At 33.9% G+C, this 13,612-nt stretch overlaps 3 non-coding genes across 3 annotated transcripts; all 3 read right to left on the bottom strand.

Annotated features, from left to right (window-relative positions):
• Nucleotides 1-1,328: 1,328 nt before the first annotated feature.
• On the bottom strand, nucleotides 1,329-1,400 carry TRNAP-CGG (transfer RNA proline (anticodon CGG)). The gene has a single exon. It is a non-coding gene; the product is annotated as a tRNA-Pro (tRNA).
• A 7,397-nt stretch (nucleotides 1,401-8,797) lies between these two features.
• Nucleotides 8,798-8,869, bottom strand: TRNAP-CGG (transfer RNA proline (anticodon CGG)). The gene has a single exon. It is a non-coding gene; the product is annotated as a tRNA-Pro (tRNA).
• Nucleotides 8,870-11,296: 2,427 nt separating this feature from the next.
• TRNAP-CGG (transfer RNA proline (anticodon CGG)) lies at nucleotides 11,297-11,368 on the bottom strand. The gene has a single exon. It is a non-coding gene; the product is annotated as a tRNA-Pro (tRNA).
• Nucleotides 11,369-13,612: the final 2,244 nt, after the last annotated feature.

The raw sequence follows: 13,612 nt of genomic DNA, 5'->3' as shown, positions 1-13,612 counted from the left end.
CGTACATAAAGTAACATGGTTATGTATGCACTCTCTAAAATTATAGGGCTTGTCCGGGGTTAGAATCGGGGACCTCCTGTACTCGAAACAGGAATCGTACCACAAGACCAACAAACCGGTTGTAAATAAATGTCATTTTAAATTATTCCGCTATAAATGGCAATTATGATATTATAGCGTCTCTCTTTTTTTGGGTTTTACAGATGACATTTAATGATTTTACAATACAAAGCTGGTGGAATAATTTTATAATATGTGGAGCATTATTTTGTAGAAGAAAAATCAATACAAAAGAGATTGCTGAGCCAAAAAGCATCATCACGTGATTTTAACTCAGGTTAGTATGTTCAGTTGCCAAAGAACATACTCTTAGAGACGCTCGTATACAATGCTGTATTTATTGACATCCATTGATAATTGTGTTGACTTCTTTTGCCCATGCACGTTGACTCATTATTAGCAATTACCAGGAAAACTGAAGATAACACTTTCAGAGTAGGGTACGTTGCCTTGTATAAACTCACGAAGTTCCCCCACCAAACCCCACCTTTAGGGTGTTTTGAAAGACAAAAATTGTAATGGCACTTGAATCCAATCAACGAGTACAACGCGTAATGACGTTATTTGAAAATGCTCCAATGCTATCTCGTGTTCAATATAAACCTTCTTGTTTCAGTTTAATTGTGTAATATATAAATATTTATAAATTTCAAGGGAATAGGTTATTGGTCGCCATAGTAATATTATTTTCAGATAATACAATAATGTACAACTTTATTGCCTTCCTGTGAAAAACTTATTGGTAAATAATCATTTCCTCAGTGTTTAATAAACGAAACTATTATTTTATTCTCAAGATGGTTTCATTTAATCGGGAACTTTTAGTGATTCGCTCAATTTTCTAAAACATTTCGAATTGGTACAGTAGAAATAACAATGACGTATTAATACTGTGTCCTTTTATTTCACAAAATAAAGAGTTTCATTTGAACAAAACCAAACAACACGATACGAGGCATCAAAGTTTAACACATAGTATAATAGTAAATTCCCAAAGGATAATCTATTTTTTAAAGTAAAAGTAAGTAAAAATAACCTACATTAACCGAAACAGAAATCCTAAAGCAGCATCAACAAACTCTTATGAAATGATGAGACCCAAATGGTAATTGTTTATATGTAATAAGAGTATGTTCTATTATGTATATTGATATTGATATAAAAGACTGGCAAAGTCAGGACTTCTTTTTTGTTTTGAATGACCGGCGTAATTTTCTATTGCACTGCCGTACATAAATTAACATGATTGTGCTTTCTCGAAAATTATAGGGCTTGTCCGGGGTTCGAACCCGGGACCTCCTGTACCCGAAACAGGAATCGTACCACTAGACCAACAAGCCCTTCACAAAATCGTCAAACTTGTCGAATGGGTGTATCCAAAACATTTATCGACGTACAAGTCGTTGTTTCAGGAGAGTTTATCTCTTTCCAAAATACAAAATGCGTATAAATAATAAGTAGTATATGAAGTATTTTTCAAATTATTATAAAAATCCGAAATTTGGGTAATTTATACAGTTTTATATATATAATGGAATATGGACTCTATATAAAAAGATACTTGGGTCCCAAAAAACTATATTTTAGATTAAAACAAGTGAGAATTTGCTGTGCAGTTGAAAGAGCATCACTTACGTTCCCATCCTTATCTTACTGTAGTTGCAGGAATTCAGGTGGGAAACTTGGGTGCGTCCAATTGCACAAGCTAATTACAAATTAGCAAATGACAAGCAGGGAAAAATACGTGAAAATTATTACGTAACAAACACGTTTTCATATTTCTCATTATAATATCATATTCCCAAAGCGCTGGTTGCCGTGCAGGGTGAACAATATTGTGGATACCTGTCAGTTTTCGGTATTTCAGGTAATATCGCATCACCCACCATGATAAAAGCGTTAAATTAGGTATTTACAATGTACTACTCAAAATAATATCGATCACGGCTCTCCAACTAACTCGACAATTACTTTTGTTCAAGTACCAAGATATGAAACTCATTGAAACCAAGATAACTTTTAAACTGAGAAAAATAACTATTGATCTCCGATTTTAGTAATCCGATTTTCAGTTAATAAAACTAAAATGTTTAGATAATAAAACATATGGCAAACACCTGAAACTCTATATGCATTATTATGAAACACAGTTTGAATGAAATCGCCCTGTCCATCTCTGAGAAGCAAGCGCGGACACGTTTAAGTATTTGAATTTAGCAATGTTGACTACCAAAATGCCCGCCAATCAGCAATACCTAATCAAATGGTAATGAAACTCATATGCAATATGTAATTCATGATACATTGATATGACCGGTCAAAGCATGTATGAGAAATAGCTTCAGACGCCTGGACGGATGGAACCAATATAGTCTCCGATTTCAGACACCATCTGAACGAGAACCAATAAGCAGCCGGGGACATCAATTGTCTATATCTCACCGCAATTAATTTGCTAATTTTAAATTGAGCGTATTTATTACCACGGTCCCTCCGTCAACTATGAAGTGTTCCATAAACTTAGATCAAACCTAGTTCCAGACGAAATACAGATTGTTAAGCCGTATATAATAAGAGGTTATTACACGTAGCCCTGTGTTGTTTTACTCATGATCTTCTAAATATAAAACAAAATATTACGGATTGAGTTAAAGCAATAATTATTTACATAGTTTAATGTGCTCATCAAAATAAGATAATAACCCACTAAGCTGTTCTAATACAACCATTTTCAATTAAAACAATTACAAAATGAGAAAAATAATAAGTAATAAAACATAATTGTCAATATATAATACAAGAACTTCATAGTATGTATGATGTTATGTTCATATAGAAGTGACAGTTGTAGTGCATTTGCGTGAGATTCCGCAGACTTGCATTAACATTAAGCAGCGTGTCCCAACTGTCCCGTAAAATACAGGACTTGTAATTCTATAAACTCTTTAAACTAGGCTGTTATATATCATTATATTGTAGCGTCTCACGTTCTTATGCCTGTCTAGTCGATTGCAATAGTTGCTATTGCCATAATGACCCTTTCTTTGCATAGAATGTACACTTTGATGTCTAGAAACAGAAGTCTAGAAGTCTAGAATATTTTAGTGGGTTTTAAATAGAAAGTGTGCATTCGCTGTGGTCTCTGGAAACCGCTGCTAAAATAGTATTGTATACGTTGGTAATCATATACGTATAGGAAACACCACGATGTCTTTCTGATTTCTCCTAGTGATAGCTATCTTGAACTGACTGCTTTAATTTAATTTGAAGTACTACTCAAGGTCAACCTGCTTTACGACTTCACTACTTCAAAATAACTCCACCCTCTCAACATCACACTGAAATTTTCAGCCCACTGCTTTTACGTTTGGAATTGGGACTAATGGCCAGTAACAACATGGCTCGCGATTGTCTCTCGTTAATACAAGAAATTCACGAGCTGCAACGTGGTCGCTTGTGGGTTGCTCGCGTTGTCATACAATTGGTCGGTGACGAATAACATTAAAAAAATACCCTATAACTAGATAATAATTGTCGAGTGATAATAATGTGCGAAGTATGACACATTGTCAATCAATAACGATTGAAAAAGCCCTCCAATTGTAATAAACATATGAATTCTGGCATTCGCGTGATCGCGATATCACATAATCGCACAATAATAATATTTGCGTTGATTTTGTTAGTGTTTAATAAACGAAATAATCTACAATACAATAAATGAAAATATAAATATTTATGGAAAAATGCAAATGTCTACACAATTGAAATTTGTTAATAAGGTAACATACTACACCTCTAACAGCGTTGACTCATTCGGGCAGTGTGTAAGGTTCAACTTTCTCACTTTTTGCCCAGTGATTGACTTACTCGTGTTCCATGGTGGTTTTTAGATGAATTTTCAGGGCTTCCTAAATGCTTGCCCACATGAAATCATTGCTGCACAATAGCATGGCCCATGGGCCATAGTTAAATCAAGAAGGCGAGCAGTCACTGTGGTGATTGTCAATACTTAAACGATGCAATGCCTTTTTTTATTCTTGAATATCTTAGATGCTAGTGTATTGTTGTATTTTGAAAACAGAATAGAAATAGACTTGTATTGTGGTAATAACCTTATTGTGTAGTATACTACTGATGTTGTTAGCATCTATTCCTTTTCCGAATTTTACACGGATATGTTCTCTAAATGGAGGGCGTGTAAAGTTGCTGAAAATCAGCTGAATTGATAACATTATAGACAATGCATGATTTGAGGTGCAATGATGAGGTAACACTCTAAAATGTGTATGATGATTGATACAATGAAATAACATTTTTCTACTTTATGTATAACACAATGATGAAAGACAATGTTGGTGTAAACATATGCTGGCATGTGTACGGAAGTATATATGTCTAGTAATTACAGTGAAATGACATAAGACTTACAAAACTAACCATATTGTGTTCTAACTATAATGGTGTCAGGTGTTCTATAAAAAGACATTCGCCGCAAACAGCGGTGACCATAATAACCAACTTAGATCCATGAAAACCTAAACCTTACCACATCACCAATAAATTCTAAATAATGGTCTATAATGCATAATATCTAAATTGCGTTATTAGCATAATATGTTGAAACTTGTTTGTTTAGTTTCCGTGATTCTTGTGTATGTGTGATTCTTACTCGAAACCTGAAGTCTCGGACGGTAGTTGTTTATATGTTATAAAAGTATGCTATATTATGTATTTACGATATGAATGACAGGTGCAATGTTCTATGCACGTACGTAAAGTAACATGGTTATGCAAGGGCTGGTTCGGTGTTCGAACCCTGGACCTACTGTACCCAAAACAGGAATCGTACCATTTCGGAATATATATTTAGTTGCTTAAGAACATATTATTATAGACGCTCGTATATAATGTTGTATTTATTATATATTATGTATTTACGATATGATTCGATATGATATACATAATATATAATAAATACAACATTGTATACGAGCGTAAATCATTAGTAAATTATCATTGATATTGTGTTTAGTTCATTGACTCATTATTAGCAATTACCACGAAAACTGAAGATATCACTTTCAGAGTGGGTTAGATTGTTTTGTATCAGCTCACGAAGTTCCCCCACTAAACCGAACCTTTAGGATGTTTTGAAAGACATTTATGAAGTTTAAATGACAGAATCCAACCAGCCAATCAACAATCACAGTGCGTAAGACGTCATTTGAAAAAGCTCCAATGCTATTCCATGGTCAATAAAAACCTTTTTGTTTTAGTTTAATTGTGATATTTATAAGCAATAATTATTTACATAGTTTAATGTGCTCATCAAAATAAGATAATAACCCACTAAGCTGTTCTAATACAACCATTTTCAATTAAAACAATTACAAAATGAGAAAAATAATAAGCAATAAAACATAATTGTCAATATATAATACAAGAACTTCATAGTATGTATGATGTTATGTTCATATATAAATGGCAGTCGTAATGCATTTGTGTGAGATTCCGCAGACTTGCATTCACATTAAGTAACGTGTCGCAACTGTCCAGTAAAATACAGGGTTTGTCCTGTATCAGAAACAGAAATCGTACCACTAGACCAACAAGCCCCATTGAGACTCTCATGCAAAGTAATTGACTTGCCCGAGTTTGTAATCCGGAACCTCCGGAATCGTGCATTAGATCAACAAACCTTGATTGAAAATAAACGACTCTTTAAACTAGTCTGTTATAAATCATTATATTGTAGCGTCTCACGTTCTTATGCCTGACAGGACACCTTCTAGACAGTTGGCCATGTGACTTCAATAGTTGCTATTGACAAAGCATTCACACCTTCACAGCACTGTACATATCTCAGCGCATAGCAGTCAACTAGTAAAACGGCCTTTTAGTGACCTTTTTTGCATAGAATGTACTCTTTGATGTCTAGAAACAGAAGTCTAGAAGTCTAGAATATTTTAGTGGGTTTTAAATAGGAAGTGTGCATTCGCTGTGGTCTCTGGAAACCGCTGCTAAAATAGTATTGTATACGTTGCTAATCATATACGTATAGGAAACACCACGGTGTCTCTCCGATGTCTCGTAGTGTTAGCTACTTTGAACTGACTGCTTTAATTTAGTTTGAAGTACTACTCAAGGTCAACCTGCTTTACGACTTCACTACTTCAACATAACTCCACCCTCTCAACATCACACTGAAATTTCAGCCCACTGCTTCTACGTTTGGAGCTGGGACTAATGGCCAGTAACAACATGGCTCGCGATCGTCTCTCATTAATACAAGAAATCACGAGCTGCAACGTGGTCGCTTGTGGGTTGCTCGCGTTGTCATACAATTGGTCGGTGACGAATAACATTTTTAAAAAATACCCTATAACTAGATAATAATTGTCAAGTGATAATAATGTGCGAAGTATGACACATTGCCCATAAATAACGATTGAAAAAAAACCCAATTGTAATAAACATATGAATTATGGCATTCGCGTGATCGCGATATCACATAATTATCTACTCAAAAAACGGATATTTGCGTTGATTTTGTTAGTGTTTAATAAACGAAATAATCTACAATACAATAAATGAAAATATAAATACTTATGGAAAAATGCAAATGTCTACACAATTGAAATTTGTTAATAAAGTAACATACTACACCTCTAACAGCGTTGACTCATTCGGACAGTGTGTAAGGTTCAACTTTCTCACTTTTTGCCCAGTGATTGACTTACTCGTGTTCCTTGGTGTTTTTTAAATGAATTTTCGAGGCTTTCTAAATGTTTGCCCACATGAAATTATTGCTGCACAATAACATGGCCCATAGTTAAATGAAGAAGGCGAACAGTCACTGGGGTGGTTGTCAACACTTAAACGATGCAATGCCTTTTTTATTCTTGAATATCTTAGATGCTAGTGTATTGTTGTATTTAGAAAACAGAATAGAAATAGACTTTTATTGTGGTAATAACCTTATTGTGTAGTATACTACTGATGTTGTTAGCATCTATTCCTTTTCCGAATTTTACACGGTTGTGTTCTCTAAAGGGAGAGAGTGGAAAGTTGCTGAAACCCAGCTGAATCGATAACATCATAGCCAATGCATGATTTGAGGTGCAATGATCAGGTAACACTCTAAAATGTGTATGATGATTGATACAATGAAATAAAAATATTCTACTTTATGTACAACACAATGATGAAAGACAATGTTGGTGTAAACATATGCTGGCATGTGTAAGGAAGTGTCGTATATATGTCTAGTAATTACAGTGAAATGACATAAGACTTACAAAACTAACCATATTGTGTTCTAACTATAATGGTGTCAGGTGTTCTATAAAAAGACATTCGCCGCAAACAGCGGTGACCATAATAACCAACTTAGATCCATGAAAACCTAAACCTTACCACATCACCAATAAATTCTAAATAATGGTCTATAATGCATAATATATAAAATGCGTTATTAGCATAATATGTTGAAACTTGTTTGTTTAGTTTCCGTGATTCTTGTGTATGTGTGATTCTTACTCGAAACGTGAAGTCTTGGACGGTAGTTGTTTATATGTAATAAAAGTATGCTATATTATGTATTTACGATATGAATGGCAGGTGTAATGTTATATGCACGTACGTAAAGTAACATGGTTATGCAAGGGCTGGTTCGGTGTTCGAACCCTGGACCTACTGTACCCAAAACAGGAATCGTACCACTTCGGAATATATATTTAGTTGCTTAAGAACATATTATTATAGACGCTCGTATACAATGTTGTATTTATTATATATTATGTATTTACGATATGATTCGATATGATATACATAATATATAATAAATACAACATTGTATACGAGCGTAAATCATTAGTAAATTATCATTGATATTGTGTTTAGTTCCTTTGCGCTCGCACGTTGACTCATTATTAGCAATTACCACGAAAACTGAAGATATCACTTTCAGAGTTGGTTAGATTGTCCTTTATCAGCTCACGAAGTTCCCCACCAAATCCAACCTTGAGAGTGTTTTGAAAGACATTTATAAATTTTAATGGCAGTTGAATCCAACCAGCCAATCAACAATCACAGTGTGTAAAACGTCATTTGAAAAAGCTCCAATATTATTCCATGGTCAATAAAAACCTTTTTGTTTCAGTTTAATTGTGAAATTTATAAATATTTATAAACGTCAAGGAATAGGTTCTTGGTAGCCATAGTAATTTTATTTCCAAATAATACTATAATGTACAAGTTTATTGCCTTCTTGTGAAAAAAATCATTAGTAAATAATCATTTTTTTAGTGTTTAATAAATGAAACAGTTATTTTATGATGATGGTTTCAATCGGAAACTTTCAGTGACTCGCTAAATTTTCAAAGAAATAAAAAAGACGTAATAATACTATGTAATAAAACGAAGCAGTCCTTTCACTTAATTTCACAAAATATAGAGTTTCATTCAAACAAAACCAAAACAAAACGACACAACACAATACGAGGCAACAAGATATAATAAGGGTACAAAAGTAAATTTCCAAAGGTAAATGTATGTTTCAAAGTGAAAGTAAGTAAAAGGAACCAACATTACCCGAAACAGAAATCTTACAACAAGACAAACAAACTCTTATGAAATGACAACCCCCAGATGGTAATTGTTAATATCTAATCATATATATGTTTACGATATATTCATATAAATGATGGGCGTAATTTTCTATGCGAAAATTATAGGGCTTGTCCGTGGTTCGAACCCGGGACCTCCTGTACCCGAAACAGGAATCGTACCACTAGACCAACAAGCCAGTTATAAGTAAATGTCATTTTAAACCACTCCGCCATGAAAGGCATTTTTTATATTCAGGCGTCAGAAGCTCGTATACAATTTTGTATTTATTGACATCAATTGATAAATGCTCGCACGTTGACTCGTTATTAGTAATTACCATGAAAACAAATGACATTTAATGATTTTACAATACAGAGTCGGTGAAATGTTTTCATAATATATGGATCATTATTTTGTAGAAGAAAAATCAATACAATAGAGATGGAAGAGCCAACATCAGCCAGCATCAGCCAGCAGCAATTTACTCAGAAAAACTTCGGTTAGTATAATCAGTTGCCACGAAAACTAAAGATATCACTTTCAGAGTAGGCTACGTTGTCCTGTATAAGCTCACGAAGTCCCCCCCCAACCCCACCTTTAGGCAGTTTTGAAAGACATTTATAAATATTAATGGCAGTTGAATCCAACCAGCCAATCAACAAGTACAATGCGTAATAACGTCATTTGAAAATGCTCCAATGCAATTCTATGGTCAATAGAAACCTTCTTGTTTCAGTTTAATTTGGGAAATTTATAAATATTTATATATTTCAAGGGAATAGGTTTTTGGGTGCCATAGTAATTTTATTTTCAAATAATACTATAATTGGTCATTGGTAAATTATCATTTTTTTAGTGTTTAATAAACGAAACAGTTATTTATTCTCAAGATAGTTTCATTTAATCAGAAACCCTCAGTGACTCGCTTAATTTTCAAAGCATTTCATATTTGTAATGTAGAAATAACAATGACGTAATAATAGTGTGTAAAAATGCGAAGCAGTCCTTTTATTTCACATAATATAGAATCCCATAAAAACAAAACGACACAACACAATACGAGGCAACAAAATAAAACACGGGTTTCAAAATTTTATTTCCAAAGGTAAATCTACTTTTCAAAGTCAAAGTAACCTACATTAACCGCAATAGAAATCCTACAAGACAAACAGACTCCTATGAAATGACAAGGCCCAGATGGTAATTGTTTATATGTAATAAGAGTATGCTATATTATGTATTTGCGATATATTGATATAAATGACCGGCGTACTTTTCTATTCATTTTTACACTTACGTACATAAAGTAACATGGTTATGTATGCACTCTCTAAAATTATAGGGCTTGTCCGGGGTTAGAATCGGGGACCTCCTGTACCCGAAACAGGAATCGTACCACAAGACCAACAAGCCGGTTGTAAATAAATGTCATTTTAAATTATTCCGCTATAAATGGCAATTATGATATTATAGCGTCTCTCTTTTTTTGGGTTTTACAGATGACATTTAATGATTTTACAATACAAAGTTGGTGGAATAATTTTATAATATGTGGAGCATTATTTTGTAGAAGAAAAATCAATACAAAAGAGATTGTTGAGCCAAAAAGCATCATCACGTGATTTTAACTCAGGTTAGTATGTTCAGTTGCCAAAGAACATACTCTTAGAGACGCTCGTATACAATGTTGTATTTATTGACATCCATTGATAATTGTGTTGACTTCTTTTGCGCATGCACGTTGACTCATTATTAGCAATTACCACGAAAACTGAAGATAACACTTTCAGAGTAGGGTACGTTGCCTTGTATAAACTCACGAAGTTCCCCCACCGAACCCCATCTTTAGGGTGTTTTGAAAGACAAAAATTGTAATGGCACTTGAATCCAATCAACGAGTACAATGAGTAATGACGTTATTTGAAAATGCTCCAATGCTATTCCATGTTCAATATAAACATTCTTGTTTCAGTTTAATTGTGTAATATATAAATATTTATAAATTTCAAGGGAATAGGTTATTGGTCGCCATAGTAATTTTATTTTCACATAATACAATAATGTACAACTTTATTGCCTTCCTGTGAAAACATTATTGGTAAATAATCATTTTGTCAGTGTTTAATAAACGAAACTATTATTTTATTCTCAAGATGGTTTCATTCAATCGGAAACTTTTAGTGATTCGCTCAATTTTCTAAAACATTTCGAATTGGCACAGTAGAAATAACAATGACGTAATAATACTGTGTCCTTTTATTTCACAAAATAAAGAGTTTCATTTGAACAAAACCAAACAACACGATACGAGGCATACAAGTTTAACACATGGTATAATAGTAAATTCCCAAAGGATAATCTATGTTTAAAGTAAAAGTAAGTAAAAATAACCTACATTAACCGAAACAGAAATCCTAAAACAGCATCAACAAACTCTTATGAAATGGTGAGACCCAAATGGTAATTGTTTATATGTAATAAGAGTATGTTATATTATGTATATTGATATTGATATAAAAGACTGGCAAAGTCAGGACTTCTTTTTTGTTTTGAATGACCGGCGTAATTTTCTATTGCACTGCCGTACATAAAGTAACATGATTGTGCTTTCTCGAAAATTATTGGGCTTGTCCGGGGTTCGAACCCGGGACCTCCTGTACCCGAAACAGGAATCGTACCACTAGACCAACAAGCCCTTCACAAAATCGTCAAACTTGTCGAATGGGTGTATCCAAAACGTTTATCGACGTACAAATCGTTGTTTCAGGAGAGTTTATCTCTTTCCAAAATACAAAATGCGTATAAATAATAAGTAGTATATGAAGTATTTTTCAAATTATTATAAAAATCCGAAATTTGGGTAATTTATACAGTTTTATATATATAATGGAATATGGACTCTATATAAAAAGATACTTGGGTCCCAAAAAACTATATTTTAGATTAAAACAAGTGAGAATTTGCTGTGCAGTTGAAAGAGCATCACTTACGTTCCCATCCTTATCTTACTGTAGTTGCAGGAATTCAGGTGGGAAACTTGGGTGCGTCCAATTCCACAAGCTAATTACAAATTAGCAAATGACAAGCAGGGAAAAATACGTGAAAATTATTACGTAACAAACACGTTTTCATATTTCTCATTATAATATCATATTCCCAAAGCGCTGGTTACCGTGCAGGGTGAACAATATTGTGGATACCTGCGTCACCCACGGCAACCACGTCAGTTTTCGGTATTTCAGGTAATATCGCATCACCCACCATGATAAAAGCGTTAAATTAGGTATTTACAATGTACTACTCAAAATAATATCGATCACGGCTCTCCAACTAACTCGACAATTACTTTTGTTCAAGTACCAAGATATGAAACTCATTGAAACCAAGATAACTTTTAAACTGAGAAAAATAACAAGCACTGACAATGTATATATATATATATATATATATATATATATTTAAAGTGGTAACAGCTGTAACTATTGATCTCCGATTTTAGTAACCCGATTTTCAGTTAATAAAACTAAAATGGTTAGATAATAAACCATATGGCAAACACCTGAAACTCTATATGCATTATTATGAAACACAGTTTGAATAAAATCGCCCTGTCCATCTCTGAGAAGCAAGCGCGGACTCGTTTAAGTATCTGAATTTAGCAATGTTGACTACCAAAATGCCCGCCAGTCAGCAATACCTAATCAAATGGTAATGAAACTCATATGCAATATGTAATTCATGATACATTGATATGACCGGTCAAAGCATGCACTAGTGAGAAATAGCTTCGGACGCCTGGACGGATGGAACCAATATAGTCTCCGATTTCGGACATCATCTGAACGAGGACCAATAAGCAGCCGAGGACATCAATTGTCTATATCTCACCGCAATTAATTTGCTAATTTTAAATTGAGCGTATTTATTACCACGGTCCCTCCGTCAACTATGAAGTGTTCCATAAAGTTAGATCAAACCTAGTTCCAGACGAAATACAGATTGTTAAGCCGTATATAATAAGAGGTTATTACAAGTAGCCCTGTGATGTTTTACTCATGATCTTCTAAATATAAAACAAAATATTACGGATTGAGTTAAAGCAATAATTATTTACATAGTTTAATGTGCTCATCGAAATAAGATAATAACCCACTAAGTTGTTCCAATACAACCATTTCCAATTAAAACAATATTACAAAATGGTAAAAATAATAAGCAATAAAACATAATTGTCAATATATAATACAAAAACGTCATATTATGTATGATGTTATGTTCTTATAGAAGTGACAGTTTTAGTGCATTTGCGTGAGATTCCGCAGACTTGCATTAACATTAAGCAGCGTGTCCCAACTGTCCCGTAAATACAGGACTTGTAATTTTTTAAACTCTTTAAACTAGGCTGTTATATATCATTATACTGCAGCGTCTCACGTTCTTATGCCTGTCTAGTCGGTTGCAATAGTTGCTATTGCCAGAGTGACCCTTTCTTTGCATAGAATGTACTATTTGATGTCTAGAAACAGAAGTCTTGAAATCTAGAATATTTTAGTGGGTTTTAAATAGGAAGTGTGCATTCGCTGTGGTCTCTGGAAACCGCTGCTAAAATAGTATTGTATACGTTGCTAATCGTATACGTATAGGAAACACCACGATGTCTCTCCGATGTCTCGTAGTGTTAGCTACTTTGAACTGACTGCTTCAATTTAATTTGAAGTACTACTCAAGGTCAACCTGCTTTACGACTTCACTACTTCAAAATAACTCCACCCTCTCAACATCACACTGAAATTTTCAGCCCACTGCTTTTACGTTTGGAATTGGGACTAATGGCCAGTAACAACATGGCTCGCGATTGTCTCTCATTAATACAAGAAATTCACGAGCTGCAACGTGGTCGCTTGTGGGTTGCTCGCGTTGTCATACAATTGGTCGGTGA

This window comes from Saccoglossus kowalevskii, chromosome 22, assembly GCF_978046115.1.
Source record: "Saccoglossus kowalevskii chromosome 22, keSacKowa6.1, whole genome shotgun sequence".
Taxonomy (NCBI): Eukaryota; Metazoa; Hemichordata; class Enteropneusta; family Harrimaniidae; genus Saccoglossus; species Saccoglossus kowalevskii.
This window is presented reverse-complemented; position numbering and strand designations above follow the sequence as displayed.